The following is a 19,048-nucleotide window of genomic DNA, read 5'->3' as shown; positions in this document are numbered from 1 at the left end:
GCACAACACTTCACTCATATTAATATTTATTTTTCTCCTTATTCTCGCCAGATTGCTGCCCTTGCTGGCTCCACTGCCAGTCCTCTGAGCTGGTGCCTCATGACACTCCCAGCTCTCTCTGGCTGCTTCTCAGCTTTGAACTTTCTCAGCAGCAAATCCTGGAGCTGCTGCATTGCTGGATGAAGCTTTTCACTTATACTTTAGACAGAATTTTGATATTCTTGGTGCTGTGAGGACTGAAACTCCCAGGGCTCCACTCAGCCAGCAGGAACAGAGAGGAGGTGACTGGGCTGGTGTTGTAGTGCCGGCGTTTGTGCAGTGAGAGCTGCAGTGCCACCCACACCTCACGCCAGGCACTAAAGGACTGTGAAACCGGAGGGACGCGTCCCTTCAGCCTCCTGGTCCAAGACAGTTGCTGCTAATTACACACAAAGCAAAGACACTACTTAAAACTCAGCTGTGCAATTTTGGTTCCCTTACAGGAACAACAGACTTTCGGTGCATTGTCCCCCAGCTGAGCTGTGTTAGTGGGATTAGAAAAAGACCAAACTGATGTGTGCCACAAAACCACGTAGTATGAGCTGTAAGGAGATACAGCCATGTGGTGTAACTTTAAGTGCAGAAGGTACTACAAGTGGAAGAACATACCTCAGTACCAATCTCCTGAGCATCCAAAAGTGCATGTTTGAACTCAGCACAGCTGCAGATTAGGGAATTAGAAAGGATACTGGCTGTCAGTTCACATTTTTTAAATGACTGATATTTTTTCCTGTAAACATCTGCTTATAAATGGGTTTCACTATGACACAGACTTTTGGAATGGAGAATGTTCTCAAATTCTCTTTCCTTTCCAAGTTTCTGTTGGGTATTAACAAATCTCTGTACTTTCCAACATCAGAAGAAAAATATATTTGAGCAAAAATTTTTCCTGTCCTTGTTTTAATACAGCTACTGTTGCTGATCAGAAGCATTTAACATTCAATTTTTATTCTTCATCTTTAGTTTCCAGAGTGTTAAGGTATATGGTAAACAAGAACACATCCAGGTCTTCCTACCACGCCACACACTTCTGTCATGCTTCCTATTTCCACAGCTTCAGGTCTCATCCTGGACACTCCTTCCCACGGCAGGTTGGGGGAAATGAGACTGCCTCCCAAAGCAGATGGCCATTGTGCCATGCTCACTGCTTCCTGAGATCCTCCTGTTCTCCCTGACAAGGGATGGGATGGTAAAAACCCAGCCAGCAGCTGCTGGAATTCTCAGGTTTGTATTTTCTGACATCCTGTTTCTTGCCCAGTTGCACTGTGTGAGATGTGAGCTGGCAACCGAACACCTTGTTAGGAGATGCTGTCTTGGAGGAGAATGATTCTGTAGTCTCACAGAAGCCAGATTAAGCTGCTGCTAAAGCACCCTTGCAATTCCAAAATTAGTGTCTCTTTAGTTTGCATACAATAAAGGTATCAACAAAACACACCACAGGCAGAGACAGCCAGCCCTGGGAATAGTATGGCAGCCCTTGAAGTCCTTGAAGTGGTAATTGCATGACCTCTTTATTTATCCATTTGGGTCCATATATCAGTTCTCCACAGGAATCCTGGAGAATTTTAAGTGGCTCTTGTTAATACAGTGAGGAGATAGGCTGATTACCTTGTGCTCATTAGAAGTGTACAAGGCTGCCAGAGATAATTGGAGAGCTCAGTGAAATATTTGCCTTTCTCAGGTTGCAAATATTGTAGAACCTCATTAGTTTACCCTGCTATTGCCCATTGACTCACTAACCAGGGGTTTGCAACCTGAAAGGGCAGTGGATGAATTCCTAATAAAACAGGGCAATGTACTGCTCTTATTTCTGGAGTTTTACTACACTAAACAAACCTTCTGGTACAGTTTTGTCTGTGCAAGAGACAAGGCACCGTGAGTGAGGAAACCGATGTAAAAGAGAATTCAACTTGATGCCATATCAACAGTGTTAATAAAAGTGCTAATAAAAAGGGCTCTGCAAACATGAAGAAGAAAAGCAAAACTTCTCTATTTCATATTTACAATTTCCGGCAGAAGAGCAGTGAAACCAATTTAGTGTGTAATGGGTTTGTATCAGTGTTTATCCATGAGCTGCACCGACACATTCACACAGGCTCAGGTATGCAAAGGGATCGACGTATTCACATTCCCATCGCTGTGGATCCAAAGCCTGTCCTGAGCACGGCTAAAAGGAGGACAAGCACGGTGCAGCTGCACCACCCCATAAGAACACCCTGCAGCATGTCCTCAAGGCAGGCTGGACAGCCAGGCTGGTTCTGGACAGAGAGGAATCGCCTCCGCCTGTGGACACAAACACGGCTCACAGCCTCCCTGGCACAGAGCTGTGATACTTCTTCCCCAAAGAACCATTTCACCACTTCATGGTCTATTTCTGAAGGACACTGAAGTACCAAAGGAGCCTGTGCAAAACAGCCTTCTTCTGTGGGCTTCCAACAGACACACTCCAACTTACCCTACCTCACCTTAAACACTGGAAGCAAATCACCTGCATCTGATTCCAGTGCCACTAACTCCTTCTGAATCACAGCAGATATTTGAACACAAACTCTAAACTTGATTAATCTCAATCTATTGATAGGAAAAGGAGGGAGGAGCTCTCATCTGAACTAAAATTCTTTCTGACTGGCCTGTTGTAACTGCATTACAACAGAAAATCTTAAAAAGAACCCTCCAGAAATGCTAGTACCATTTTGAAAAACCCTGTAGTTTCATGGCACAATTTAGTTCTAATGATTATATAATTACATTTGTGAACGTAATCCTGGGGGGTATTATTCTAATTATAGACCACAATCCTTCTTAGCAGCTTTCAGAGAAATAATTTGCGTAATGAAATGAAGGTTTCCAGCTGCAGCAAACAAACCAATCTCAAACCTATTTTGTAAATGACAGGCTACCCTTAATGGTGTGATCCAGCTTGGATCAATCCACTGACTCTGTATTTGCCTGGATTCTGGGGGATTCCTTATTCCAGGGCAGAAAATGGCTGAGGGCAGCATGCTACTTGCAGAAGCCACAGATGTTCTCTAAGACGATAAATAATGCAAAAAAAAATTAAAACTGAGGCCCGAGCTATTCCATCCCAGTGTGAAGTAGCACCACTCCAAGTGCTGTTGTACACAGAGGCTGAAGACAAGGAACTCCTGGCCTTGTGGACATATTTATTCTGAGGATACAAAAGGAAATTTTGCTCAAAGAAGCTTTTCTCTATAAAAACAAAACTGCATTGCAGAGCAATGAATGCATTTGAAAAGGAAACACACAGTAACTCCAAATAGGTGCAGCAGCCTTTACCTATCTAAACTGGGATCTTTCCAGATACTAAATGTCTCTGTAGACACTCCAGTGCCACTGATTAGTACTTCATGGTACCGTTATCTGAGCCGTGGGATAAAATATGTTCACTATCCCAAAACTACTACCAGTCATTTGTTGACACAAAGAGCACCTACAAGCCTGCTCTTTATAGTTGCCTGTTTCCTAACAAGCTGTCCTGAAGGACACATCTGCACACCTCTTGCCATGTGAGCCACCTTGTTTTGTCAGATAGAAGCTTCCTGAGACTGTGTCCAGCTTCCCTTCTATTGCTCTTTGTACAGCATCTTTAGGCAACCCCTCACCCAAGGTAACAAGGCAGATGATGCCAATGCAAGGCATTGGAGCATCCTGTGAGGACAGAGGTTTACAGGAGCTAGAAACAAAAGGGACCCACCAAGCAAGTAAATCGACCTTCATGCAAGAGGAGGATGTCAGTCTTTGATTAGGAGTGCACTGGGAGCATACGTGGACTACAGCCGCTCCCCAGCCCTGTGCCTTCCTATAGCTCTATAAATACACATTGCAACTGGGCAGATAATGGGTATATCCCTACAGCAGTTCACACTGAGAAAAGATGAGCACTGAATACTCAGAGAACAGAGGCTGAACCTACTCAGTGTGACCTGTATATTTTGGGCTGAGGCTTATACATTAATCTACTGGGGGACATGGCATAAAATTTCTGTTCTTACTGTATTACTTGGTTATTCCTGAGGCTTTTTTATTCTTACTTCCTTAAGCAACCAACCAGTAGATTATAATGTTTTTTTAGGCTCACCATTGTCATAAATGTTGATTATTGGTGGTATCATTACTTATAACTAGGTATACTTTGATCTGCTATAAAATCAGAGTACTCACACTAGAGTCAACACATGGCATGGCTGTGCCTGTGCAGTCCAGGACAAAGGCACATGACACAGGAACATCTGAGAATGACTGGCACTTGCTGTACCTTCAGTCAAGCCTGCTTGCTAGGCCAGGCAAGAAAACAGATACGCCTATTTTATGTAGCTCTTCTTTTACAATAATAGTGTTTGTAGAATTGGTAGTCAGTTTGAATTGTGTTCTGTACACTGCATTATAAATGCAAATTATTTCCTATTAATCTTTATAATGTTAAGCTCCTGCTAAAAATGTTCATTTAAGAAGTGCCTTTGTTCTTCTGTCTCCCTAATTTCAATTCCCTTCAGTCTCTTCACCCCGTGTATTAAAGCACATTATTAATTTTGTCACGTTAATCTGATCAGTGCTAAACACACCACCATTTCTAAAGACCTAAAACATGACGCTAAGCTACAGTGACACGCAAACAAAAAGCCCAGCGTGCAACAGGCACAGCAGCAGCTCTCGTGGTGCCCGCTCCTACCAGGAGGTGACAATCTCTGCCCTACTTGGGGCCGAGGCCACCCACCTCTGTGGCACTGTGGCCAAAGGCCAAGCAGAGCTGCAGCCCGCAGCACAGAGGGCAGGGCAGACAAGGCAGGACACGCAACTAAAACCTCATTAGAATAACAGGGGGGTTAAATGTGTCATCAGAAAGGAGGGGGTAAAAACCTGACAACACCAGAACCACCAAATTCTGTCATCCTGCCTATTACTGAACGGAAGGCCTGAAGCTGAGAGGATTGTCTCTGAATGGTGCTTACCCGGGTCTATGGAACTGGCATTAATTCTGAAATTATGGGATGAAAATAGAAAAGTAACTACCAAATAGAACTGTCTCTCCCATTACAAGATGGACATGCTAATAAACTGGGGTTTTATGCCAGAACAGATCTGTAAAGAAAGCAGGAATTCATGGTCATTCATAAAACACTATGTACTTATAAGAACAAATTTCTAATTTGAGATTAATTTCCATTCCCAAAAATGTCTGTCCAGAAAAGTGTTGTTGATTTAAACATATCAATACTTTGCTAGAAATTTCTTTTCCTTTTCCATTTATGTTCACTAAATTCTTGCAAGATTTTAGCAAGTGTTTTGGCTCATACCTCATGAAAATGTAGCTAATTTGATGTTCAAGGGGTGCTGAAATAGAAGTGTACTATATAACTTGCCCAGAGCTCCAGACAGAAGCAACAGCAGGTACAAACAGATTTTTCTGACAGAGCATATTTTATCTCATTATGTGATTGTTGATTAAGCTATGCCTAACAGGTAGGTTGTGATTGATATCACAGACTCTTTAAAAAAAACCCCTATTTTTCTTGAATAAACACGCGGTCTGAAAACAGAATTTCAAAACTTGCTTTTTGTGCAACAGCCTGTCAGCTTTTTGCTCACTTGTACTATTTATTAACTATTTCTGAAGGCAGAATAGATTAGGAAATTGTGAGCCAGTTCACAAACGTTTCATTAATCCCAAAGAAAATAAAACTTATAAAAATTACTGCTATACTCTACAGATTAGCTATTCTATGACAAAAATATTTTCTCCTTAATAACAGAATCAAGTTATTGTCTTGAATACTTCCAGTTCATTAAATGCCAGTAACATAATTGGGAGCTGTATGATATGAGGAGGAAAGATGTGGCTTGCAGTAAGCACAAATATTAATTTCATTTTTCAATTCATTTTGAGTAATGAAAAAGGGAAAGAAAAGGAAACAAAGTAATGGGATCCAGTGACAGTGGTGTGCAGCAAAACCAAATAGAACATAATCTAAAAGATAAACTGCAGTAGTCACATCTGCATGCTCAACATTAAGGAATAAACCTATGTTTAGAATGAATTTTCAAGGCCTTAGACACACCACTTCATGCTCTGTGATTAATCACAGAGGAAAAAAAAAACCCAGTCCCATACCAACTGCTTCTCTGAAAGTTAGATTTGGTGAACATGCAGTTCACCTATAGAGTCTATACATACTCGTGACACATAATCTAGATACCTGATACTGTTGAAATACAAGAAGAATAAAAAGGACAGCAAGTGCTAAGAATTCCTTTCCCTATCTCTGGATCTAAAAGAGCATTTGTAATTATAACATTTTCAAGTTCAGCTCAATTCAGGAAGATTTAAATTCCTTTTACAGTTTTATGCACAAAGGTATTATGACTTAGAAAACATGACTGCGTCACAAATTCTGCTTTCTGCGAGAGTTTCGTTAAACTCATTTAGAAAGGGTGTATTTTGTAAACTTTTATTATTTGTTCAAAAAGCTTCCAAATTATGGAAAATTTGAGATATAGAGGAAATTGGTTTGGATTAGTGGTTAAAGACTGGCTGCAGTCCCTAGTCCTGTTGACTACCCAACAGAGCGTGGTTATGGCTGACTGAAAGGCCTCCCATCATTATTTATTCTTGTCTACACCAACGGGCTAACCAGGCAGAATTGTTCAGTCACACGGACTGCTTCACGTAGTGCTTGACAGAAGTTTAATTCTATGGTTTAGAAAAAGTTCCTAATGCACATGATGAGTGCAGGGGTCACTGATCACCATAAAGGCTGGATCCAGAGCTGACGCAAGAACGGCACACACAGAGGGACTGGCACTGTCCCCTTTGTGTTGGTCAGGATACAAGAGAGCGAAGTGAAGCAGTTTTTGACAAGCTGCTGTGCACTTCTGCTTTTGCTTGTGGTGCAAAAGATGTATGAAATACACTGATAGTAGAGAAAAACAGAACACCACTCAGATTTTGACAAGGCACAAAGGAGGAAATGGATACCTAAACTGGTTTTACAGATGAGGATTTTTAATGGTTCAAATCCAAAACACAGTACCTGCATGCAGCAGCAGAGCCTCCATGACAAGGCAGCAGTGGGGCTGCATGGGGGGTTATAGGCTGCCAGCATTTCCTCCAAGCTGGCGTCTGATCACAGGAACATTGGGATGGGATGCCACACTGTTTGCTCATCTAATGAGATACCATGAGGGCAAATGTTCTCAGCCTTCCACAGCAGCATATTTCTGTTGGGAGCATTCATCTGTGCAACTTTCACTGGTGAGCAGGTGAGCCCCAGAAGGCTGCAAACTTCCCTCTAATTCCAGAGGAAGGCCTGTCCTGCCCAGCACGTACTGGGTAAGACCATACACACACAGACAGTTTGTTCTTGAATTTTTTTTTTCCCCTGATCTGTCTTAATTTCTAAGCAAAAATCCTATGTTTTAAACAGCTGTTGGTAAACACTGCTGTCTGTAAGTCTTCAAACAAGACACGTGGGTCATCCATGTAAAACCTGAACTCCCGTAGATCTGGATAGATCCGTTGGAGCCAGGTAAAACAGTGCCGTGGTACTGAAGGTGGATTTCCTCAAAGTGACTATCATCCTATCTGCAAACACATCATAAGCACACGAGTGTGAAACATTTTTCCATCATAATGCTTTAACTATTAATGAGAGAATATTCTAGTACGATAATTATGAAAGAAATAGCATCTAGCTCCAATCACTTGAAATAAGACTCGCTACATGCCTCCTACAAACCAAAAAATATACATAAGCCCAATCCAAGCTATGAGATTCTGCTAGGGATGCAAAAAATGGGGCAGTAGCAGCTTAAGCATTATTACAGATTTCTCAAAGGTGCACAGTGGGTTTCTGAGTGCTCAGCTTCTACAGAAACTAAGCTACAGATTTCTTGCCCTTTTTAAGTCAAGTTCTATTAGAGTCATAACTTTATTGCAGTTTTACCTGTTTAGTGAAATAAATACATTTTGTAAACTTTGGAAAAGCGCAGCTCTGAAAACCTTAAAATAATTATCATTATCTTCATCTATCAAAGATGCATAAATATCAAACATAGGCATGCGCCTTGTAGCAGTTACTGGTACAGTGCTAATGGCAGTGATTCAAATGCTCTTCAATCATCTGCTGAAAAGTCTGTCATCAAGGCACTCTGGCCATAAAGGTTAAGTAAGTTTTGGCAGAACTACAAAATATTTACAATGAAGACCAATAACTTCAGAGATGCAGAAGTGTGAGAGGAGAGTGGCGTGGGCCTTCTGCAGCACAGGGGATTGAGATTCTGCCCAGCTCCTCACATATTTGATTGTTTGATTTATTTCCTGGGAGCCCTTCATTTCAGATGGCATTCTACTTCTTTATCTTTTTTGTGCACATTTTAACTTGTTTACTGATTTACTAAGCAACTTTGTATTAGCTCCCACCCAAAGGACTGCTGAAACTGCTCTAAGTATTTACTTTCCATCAGACAGCTTTTCTCTTCCATTTGTTTTCTTGACATTATCGATGCCTTCATATGAAAGAAGAAGCTCCAGCAGTGCACCTCCATCACAGTGGCTACACATTTTAATCAGAAGGTAGAGGAAACAAATCTGAAAAAATTAATATAAATAGGATACTTGAACTTTATAACATGACTCTCACCGCTTTATGTCACAGGCATGATAGCTACTGCAATAGGAAAAGTTCCTGCTCAGTGAATAATTGGTGAATAGACTTTTGATGTTTTTTCAGAGACCATTTACAGCTGCCTCCACTCAGATCAAAGTCCCTGTTAAAATGGCCAGATTTCTCTTCCTTGGTAGGATCTGCTCTTCAGCTTCTACACTGAGGGGTCCTCTGATCTCCCTCTCACAGCAATGGCAGAGGTCCACATGGAAAGTGGTCATTCAGTGGAAAAATAAAAAGATGCCAATAGTTACAGATGAATATCCAATCTGATCCTACATATCTAAGCCTTGCAGAGTAACTCAGCTCATTTCTTACCGTCACCAGTAATTTAAAAAACATACATGCTTATTCTCATTTTTAACCCAGCTAAAATAAATCTTTGTCTCTTTCAGTGGGTCTTGCCAAAAAGAAGTGCACATGTATGTAGGTTTCAGGACACTTAAGTTTATAGGGAAGTTTCAGGGGTGGGAAAAAAATGCTCAGAGTTTCCTTTTAGTGAATTCTATAGGCAATTTACAGCAGCTTTTCCCTGGGGAGGACTTTAAAGCAGACCCAGGTTGTCATTGAAGGTCAGTATGAAAATCCCTTTGATTTTGTGAGTGAATTTCCAAGCTCTTTTGTGGTGCAATCACCAAAGACAAACACTGAACACCAAGTAAGTACCAAAGAACACCACTAACTTTAAACCAGGTTTCCATTATCCCCAGACACTACTGGGAGTACAGTGAGCTTAACATATTAGGTGGTAGACACAGACAGATTATTAAATAGTCATTTTGGCTCTTCTGAAATAAACCTTTTTGATTCCCACAGAGCCAGAACAGTACCCACACTGTCTGACTGCATGCTTGACTTAGCTGTTCCTACTACTTTTAATTCAAATTATGAAGCAGTAGACACAAACCTCAGAAGCAGTAAAACCATGGGTCCTTCTCCCATTGAAAAGAAAAAATAAAGGGCAAAATCCCCCAAAACTACCCAATTCCCATGTTCCTGAATTTCTGTAGCTGATTTCTTGGTGACATTTTTCATCTTGACAGCACATTCATGAAATGTGACAAATTTAGGCAACAGTCTCGCACTGAAAAATGTTCCTGTGAACTTTTCCCAGTTAAGCTGCAACGAATTTGCTTAGCAAAAAACAAAAGGTTTTTCCTCAGCTTAGCTTCCAGTTACTTTGATACATGATGTTTCAAGTAGTTTTAAAAAATGGACCCGGCCTGAGTTTTGTATTACTTTTTAAAGCTCAGAACATCGTTCAAGATCCTGTGGCATTTCTCACTGCTAGGTCTGAGAGAGGACTGTGGGCTTTTGCAGTCCCAAGGCATCACCACTGCCTGTTTCCACAGAGTCCAATTTTCCAAAGCATCCTTTCAGTTTGTGGCAACAGCTCAGTGTGTGACATCACCTGGCTCTGCGATTGCAGGATTGCTGCACAATGCAATCTTGTAATTGTCAGACGTTGGAGCTCTGGCCAAGCAAGCTGGGGACTGATCTGCTGCTTTTCAACCATCCAGGGATGAGTCAGGCAGGCCTTGAGAGGTCTCACATGTCTGAAATGAAGCCATAAACCCTGTCAGAAAACCAAAATGAGAGCTTTGGCAAGCTGTGAACGACTGGAGTGAATGATGCCCTGGGAGGGTCACAGACAAGATAGCTGGGCCCAGTGGGTGCTGGACAGGATACCTGTGGTATTTTATGGATTATTACTCAAACAGAAAATACAGGCTGGCATGCCTGTGTGGATTGCAGAGGAGGAGAGTGAGGAACTGCACACAGAGATAGGTGCTGAGGAGGCTCTTAGCCAGCTGCGCTCACGGCCTTAGCAGCCAAGAGTCTTTTAATCCTCTTCTGCTTTTATAACCTCTCTCTACCTCATGAGTGGAATTTCAACACCAAAACTCTCAAGGTCACCTTTTGATGAATGTTTAGCTTCACAACCATACTTCCTACACAGCTTTCTCTCATCCTCATCCATGGGGCTTCAGCAAAGATTGCAGTATAAATGTAATTTCTGAGATAAATTCTGACTTGGGTGCATGACCAGGTTACCATGAATTATTATAGAAAACATTCTTTGTATTCATTACTAGACATTTCTGAGATCAACAGCAAAACTACAACTTCAAGATCCTTTCAAAGCATATCCTAAAGCCCTCTGGATATTTCTGTTTTATATAAGCTGTTCTTATGCTCTGCCTACAAGGGTCTCACTGTAAATGTAAAGATCCTTTGGGGCTGGGCTAGCAGGACTAAATTGGAAGATGGTTTTGTCTGGACCACGAACACACAAACCCAGCTTTTTCTTGTTGTGGCATTTGTTCTCACAATAAAAACCATCAAGGAAGAAATTAGAAATCAGCTGCCATAGCAAATGGGTACAAAAATTGTTTTGGATGCTACATAGAACAATGAGAAACAGAAACCAAACTGCAGTAGGGTAACACACACATTTTATCATCACCATTGGATTACCAAAGCCCACAACCAGTCTGGAACAGAACAAAAAGCACACAAAGGAGAATTTTATACTTAACAGTGTGCTCCTAGGGGATAAATGTTATACAAATACCATAAATGCCTAACCTTATCTTCAAGAAACAAAGTGGTTCTTGAAATGGGATGTTAGCATGTTCAAAACTAAACTAGTCTTTGTGTTCTTGGGAAACTTTAACTGCAAAGTGACTCTGCTTTTGGAAGCTTCTCCTTTGCGGTCTGGTGGGGTAGATTAACAACAGATCTACTAATGTCATCACTCCCCATGAAACAACCAGTATGCTGAGCTCTAAACACTGTGCCTGTGGGAACAGTTTGTTTATTCTTGCTTAGCATGAGAAATTCTAGAAGAACAACTTGTAAATAGAAATTTTAGAAACTTTAAAATGAGAAGATTGGAACCATTGTTTCAAGATTGAGCACCTACAATTCATTTAGGGGAAATTCACACTAGTGTGTCTCAGAGCTTCAGGCATATTGGACAATTGCTGGCCTTAGTTCTTCAATAAAACACAGAGTTAATTCAGCTCTTCCATCCAAAAATCCTAAATTTTCATCCATGATTCCTAAAACCTTTGAACACATACTGCGAAATGCAAATAAGGCTACGAAATGTTCATCTGTGATCAGCACCTAATGATTTGAGTGACCTGAATTTGGAGAATATTCATGGAAGCATAATAATTAGACATGGAAAAGACCTGAGGCTGTCTTCTATTACCTAGTTAGTGCAGTACTGAGCCAAGACTGATTACTTTTGACCAATCTCATTTTGCAAAGAGCTGTGTCAAGAATCTTCCACTCCTTCTCTTGAGAGGTTTTCCCAATAAAGCAGATCTTGCTTTTAAAATATTTGTCTTGATAACCTGTATCCACTTTTTGAGCGGTCTACTTCACTTCAATACTAGTCACACATTGCTTTGCTTTAAAGAAAGGTGTGTTCAGCTTTATCAAATATTCAAGGACATTCCAGTGGCTCTTAAGCTTTTGTTTGGTCGTATTGTTCTCTATGTGCTTTTCTCTTCAGCACTTCAGAACCTCAAGGGCATTCCTCAGGTATCTCCTGTACAAGTCTGGTCCTCCAGAAAATGGATAAGAAATGAGAAATTTTACTAGAAGTAGCCTATGAAGTCCCCACTAGACTGCACAGATGGCCAAGAAATCGTAATTGGAAGCATTCATACATATTTCAGAGAGAAATACTGGGAAAAAAAGATAAAATGCAAGAGGAAAAGGAGCAAAACCCCTCAACTCAACATGCACTTTGGCTGAAACTAGGTTGGTGTTTCCCCTAAACATCCATCATGCAACCCAATTGACAACACTTGAATTAAACGGATGCAAGTGAAGCATTGTTAAACAAGGCTCTCTTAAGGACTGTGACTGCTACAGTTTGATTGCATATCTTATCTTCAGCCAGAATATTAAATATATGAACAAAACAATCCTGCTAGATACAAACTACCCAAGATATGTAAATACACGGTGAGCTAGGAAATACAAACAGTCCAGACTCTAGGGCTGGACCTTAATGCCAAGACAGCACTGTGGCTGACATCATGCATAAACAATAACAACTAGGACGCTTTCTGGAGCCCAGCCAACATGTAGGTTTTTTCTTAAAGGATGCACTAGTGTTAACACTATTATTAAAATTATGTAAAATTTCACAGATTTAGAAAAAGAAAGGAAAAAACACTACACCCAGAAAATGCGTGGAGAAACTGGAAAAATCTAAATATAGATATTTCGTCATAAAGATTTTATTGGTGCCAGTTAAGAATGATTTTCTCACTCGTGTCTTTAGCAGATTTGTGCCAATTTTGCAATTTTTGTGCTTCTACATCCCCCCTGCCAGTACATCAGACATTCCCCTCCCTTTGGAGTACACCCAAGGAAAATGTATTCCAACCTCAGGGTTGGATGAGCCATGGCTGTAAGCCAGGGTTTCTGCATTGAATTCCCAGTTTTTTTTCCAAATCTCTCTGCATATGCTCTCCCAATTCATTGTCTCCAGAAGTAAGAAGAAGCTAATAAAGCTGTGTTGGTATGTTCAGTATGGTTCAGCACTCTCTGCTAACCTCCTGCTTCACTAGGCTGAAATCCCTCCTTGCAGTGCTAAAGCACGCTAAAAGTTTTGGAGAGGTGTTACTGGAGAGCAGTTGGTAAAGGGCTCAGTGCAGGTAACTTGTAAACTTGCACAGAATTTCAGAAGCTGTCTGTGAAGGCAGGGCAGATTTGCAGGACCAGGGCCCTATATTCTGAAGAGGTGATCTGGGCTGGTTCTTTGCCAGTTGAACTGGTTGGATTTCACTAGAATTGCTCTTGACACAGCAGCAGCAGAGAAAGGAAAAAATGGCCTTTGAAGATGCAAGTGACATTTCCCATGGCTTCTTTAGCTTCAAGGACTTTGATAATACCACTGTGAAGAGAAGGGAAGTCTCTGCTAGGTTGAAAGTAACCTATTTTATTAAAAATTTTCATCTCTGATGTTTAGTAAAAGCCAAGTGGCCTCCATTATCTACACAAAAATAGCCCACTAGGTATTCAGGGCTGTCTTTTCTAGTATCTCTGCGCTCTCTGTAGCCCTGGGTACATTCCTCATGCATTAGCTGAACAGGATTCTCTGAACCACTCCTCGATCTGGGGTACATTCCACATTTAACATTGTTGTGCACTCACTCGCTGAACCATTTTTAAACTCAGCCTCCTGCTGAGAGCTAAATGCACTGTTTGTATTCTAATCTTTGTACCTACTGCAGCTAAAGTATAGTGGTTCCAGAGCTAGAAGGCAATAGCTAAAGTGGAGGAAATGTAATTAAGAAGACTAAAAAAAATGATTGATAGAAAATGCAGCACATTGCTCTAGACATATTAATTTAGTGCTGAGTGACTCGAACAACTAATTTATTAAAATTACCTGGAAGCATCTTATGATTACCCCAACATAAGCAGTCTTTAATTCGCCTCTGCCTCTATTCCTGGCAAGACAGTCCACGCTTTGCATGCCCAATATACAAGATGCACGAAAACCAATTAATGCTGTTGACCTATAAAAATGGGATAACACCAGTGGACTTGATCACCGTCAGACAAGTGCAGATAACTGGTAAATTAAGGACTTGCTTCTAATTTGTGAAGCCAGTCAGAATTAAAACATGCTGAACTCTCCCTGGCATCCATGAGAGGTATGAATGTTTAGTATCCTGTGCCACTCTGAGATGGTTGTGACACTTCACAAGTTCATTGCCTGTAGCGACCAGAAAATGAACCCAGAGAAGGGAGAGGTGGCTATAATGAGAGGAATACCACACACTTCCATGCCGGGCTCCTGCCCTCTTTGCCCTCACAGCTCCATCCCTCCCAAAGCTGCCCTTGTGTGATGAGCTCATGGTTCCTCCAGCAGAGCTAAAATCACACCACAGGCTCCTTCAGGCTGCTGCTGACTGACTCTTAATCACAGCTCAGTCTCCTTCACTGCATGGAAACATTTCAGAGGCTTGGTCAGGAAACACAGAGAAGGCCTTGGTTTCTCACTCCACCAGTAAATACATTGCATATTATTGAACTGACTCTCAGGTTTGGGGATATTTCCATGGCGGTTTAACTACACCAAGCTCATCAGTGAGCTCCTGTGTGCTTGCTCAGAGATGTCAGCAGGATGAGATCCATGAAGAAGTCTGAACTGGTTCATCCAGAATACCATAGAAAAGAATTTCTCTTATAAAAATGAAGTCTAATAGAGGAAGATATCAGACATAAGCTGGAAATTGCTTTAGAGAACTTTTTTTTGTTGGAATATTAAAGAAGGTTTTGTTCAATGTCCCTGAGCAGAAAATGGTGATAAAAGTGGAAACTGATAAGCAGGACATGTCCAAGGGACAGGAGAAGAGATGCAGCCTGACAGGTGTAGTGCTGTTCCACTGCACTCAAACCTGGAGAAGAACATCCAGCCCTGTGCTGACTGTTGGGGGAGTGAGTGGCTGTCATACTTAGTCCACGAGGAGAGAGACCTACTGGGAAATAAAAGAAAAAGCCCCTGAGAGTCAATACACCCTGGCAAAAAATCTCAACCCAGAGTAGCCTTTTGCTGCCATAGGCATGTTCCAATGGTTAAGGATAAAAGATGCTTTTAGCCTCTTCAGGTTCCTGGTAGATGATCAAGCAGTTTCTCCTCCCAGGAACTGCACTGTCACCTGAGTCTGCTCATCAAGGCTTCACACAAAGGCCAGGCACTGTTTTTTCACCCCAAGATGTCCCACAAAGAGAATTCACACCACATCTGGCCCATTTGGGCACTCAAAGTTAAAATCCCTCCCTGGAATGCCCAACTGCTCCAGGCCATGCTCCTCTCCAGCCTGTCACCAGTGACACTGTGGTCTTGAAAGCTTTGGCCTGCATTACATCTGACAGAGAGAAGGCATATCTACCTGGTGATAAATGTCATGGCCCATAATTATTGAGAAAAACTATTTTATGGGGATGGAAATCGTTGTGCTGACCTCTCCTTTTAGTATCTGTATCTCTGGTAAAAGGCTGCAATTCACAGTAGGCGTGAGCCAAGTTCAGTACAATGCTCCTTCAGCAAAGTGAGGGGAACTGCATTAAGGAATGGTTTTGGCCCCTTGTGTGCAATCAGAACGTGATAAAGGTGCTGCTGAAATGACCCACTGCACTGCATAACAACTGCTGGAGGCCAGGGAAAGGCCCCTCTTTTGTTTGTAGAGATGGCAAGGCACAGCAATAAACCTGATTTTCCATCAAGTTCATTTTCTAAATGATTATCCAGCATATGACTCTCCCAGCCCTGTGTCTCTTCTGATGATTAGTTTGCTGCCATCTCAGGCTACATGAACCTTCCCCAAGTTCATAATGGGAAAGATATTAATTATAGTCAGGGAAAATTGAGTTCCATGACTCCCAGAGGACCATGCTACAGCCTCCGTGAAACAACTTCTTTCCACCTTTTTATGTCAAGTACAACAGACTCCACATAAATGGTGCAAGACATTTTTATGAGTTACATCATGAATGGAAAAGAACAGCAATTGTATCAAACTGCCTGTGTGCATTAACCTTGTTTCTGAGGAGCTAAAATTATTTCTGGAAGCGAAGTTAAAGATACTGCACTAAGAAGAGTCTGACACTTGGTCTTCCTTCTCCTCTTTTGCCTATTAGCAGAGGTCATACAGCTGCATGCTTGAACACTGGAGAGGGTTCTAGATGGTGAGTAAAATTTGCAAACCCTAAAGCTATGCACTTAAGTTCTTACCCTGAGGAACATTTTAAATAGGCACCACAGAGGGAACCAAACCCAGTGCACATTAAGTAGACTACAAACTAATCTCAGGAGGCAACTTGCTCTGGAGAATGAGCCTTAGTTCCAACAGATAACCCTTTCTTATTGCTCTTATCATGACAGCATCTTTCAGAAAGACCACTGCTCTCCCAGAAATAAGTGAATTATCTTAAACTGATTAAGGGCAAAATCAACGATTGCTGTTAATTTTTCCTTGATTTGTGCTGCATACTGACAATCATTAAAATACAACTTTCTTGCTCATTCACTTTTTATTGCTTGATCTTCCTCTGTATGAGGACTATACTTTCCCAAGCAGTGTGATCTGAAAGTGACAGCACAGAACTGGGAGGAAAAAACCCCTTAAGTTTGAATCCTTACCCTGCCACTGCAAAAAAAAAAAAAAAAAGAAAAAGGGAAAAAATCCTCTCTCACTCTCTTACTTCTGGAGAATGGGAATTAATTGCCTTGCACATATACACACACAATTTCAAACAGGCTCAAGTAGCATACGTATAAGAATTAATTGCACATGCCTGTTTTCTCTGAAGTAAAGACACATTAAGGATGTAAAGGCATTTCCAGACCCATGGGAACAGTGTTCTTATACCAGCAGCACTCTGCTGGAATACAAAAGAACCTGCGGGGTTTGCTTTTTTAAATGTGTTTAGCATGGCTGAGGAGCCTAGGACTGCTGCTGTGGCTGCTGAGTCCCTGCCAGTCCCAGGCCAACAGCACAGGGAATGTGAGGAGCCTTGTCCAAGTGTCCCCAAACCTGATGCATGCACAGAAGACACATTTGCATACAAGAGGATGGATGTGTGAGTAACAGAGCTCTGACACTGGTGGGCAGATAGGGAAAGGGGCAGCAAGGGTAGGAATGGACACAGAAGTTGCTGGTTCCAGGAGTAGAACTGAGTTTGAGCATCCTCTCCTGTCCTTCTCCCTCCCTCCTACTTTTTAGTCATTCCTTTCCAACTTTCTCCAAAGCACTGACAAAAGGAGAATGAAGAACACAGCCTGCTCAAAAGGAAGCCTGAGCACTGCTTCTCACACTGCTCTGTTTTACCCTGGAGAAACAGGAGGCAAGGCTCCACAGTTCACTCGGGGATTCATCCCAGGCCTCTCTGTGCTTGCTCAGAGCTCTGGTGTCCTGTGGGAGCCCAGTGCCGTGTGGGAGCATGGAGCAAACCCAGTGCATTACTCCTCCCTCCCGGAATGCACCTGATGCTGCCAGGAACAGCTCCCATGTCAGCTGGGTAGGCTGAGCCATCACTCCCCACCTCTCAGGGATAAACCAAGGGGAGGAGAGACAAACGCAGCCCAGGCAGAGAAAGCAATTGCCTGGGGGAGCAGAGAAAGAAGCTTCTTCCCCTGCCCCTCACACGGGTGTGTTGCCACCAACAGCCCAGCAAGAACCCCAGGCTGAGGGGCTGGTCCTTGTCTCAGCAGCAGCAACGCAACTTGGGCATCCTAGGGGCAAGCAAAAGGGCTTGAAATGGAGATTTCCATTTCTGCCATCTAAGAGAGAGAGGAAAACCCCTAGTTTCTCTGTCTCGCTCTTCATGCAAAGAGAAACTGCAAGTTATGTATGTAGGGACCTTACTCTAGCTCACAGTGCCTTGTGCGGTCGTTAGGAAGGCCTGACACCAACATACAATATAAACTTCCAGTTCTGGAACAGTCAAGGGCTTAAAACACAAAAAAATCTAGCTTTGAATTTTATGGAGGCAATTTAAAACAAGAAAAGCTTCACAGATTTTTGAAAATGCTGGATTCTAGTTTTAGTAAAATCTTATTCTTTATTAAATGCTGCTTCATTGAAAATGGTGTGTGATTTCTCATCAGCATAAGTAATCTGCTATAATACCTGTACAGGCTGTCAAATTATTGTCAAATTGAAACACTGATTTCCCCTTTCTGTCCATTTGATCATAAATTCCATTTGTATTTCTCTGCTTTCTCTACAAAGGCTTTTGAGCTCAAGATCACACGATCTGGCAATAAAAACATTCAAGCAGCAATACAGAGAGCTGGGAATTTATTGTATCAGGATTTATTTTTAAAATATAGGTTTCTCCTGATAAACTAATATTGTCATCTGTTCTGGTGGCAGAGCATACTGCAAACAGCAATCTTCCCCTAGAGAAAAAATGTCAGATTGTGATTTATGAACAGGGAGCCACTAAAGAGTATGATTTCACCCTAAATTAGTAATTTATCAAGTAAAGAACAACAAGCAAATAGCTGAATATTGGTGTCTTAAAGGGTCAATGGACTTTTCACTAACTTTTGCTTCAAGCACAAATAACCAGAGACTCCTCCAAGGAAAAGCTGTTCTAGTGGATGCCCTAGAAAATGAAAACATTTAGGTTTAAGTGTTGGAGAAAACATTCCCAACATGACCTTTGAGTGTCCACACGGGTTCAGAGGAGCCCCACACAAGGGGAGTGCACAAGGCTGCTAAATGTAGCAAGTCCTTTGAAATGTGGTAGTGTAAGTCAAAAGGACATACTGGGGAGAAGGGGAG

The sequence above is a fragment of the Corvus cornix genome, chromosome 11, assembly GCF_000738735.6.
Source record: "Corvus cornix cornix isolate S_Up_H32 chromosome 11, ASM73873v5, whole genome shotgun sequence".
NCBI classification, from domain to species: Eukaryota; Metazoa; Chordata; class Aves; order Passeriformes; family Corvidae; genus Corvus; species Corvus cornix.
The sequence above is the reverse complement of the archived record's forward strand: the minus strand, read 5'-3'. Positions refer to the sequence as shown.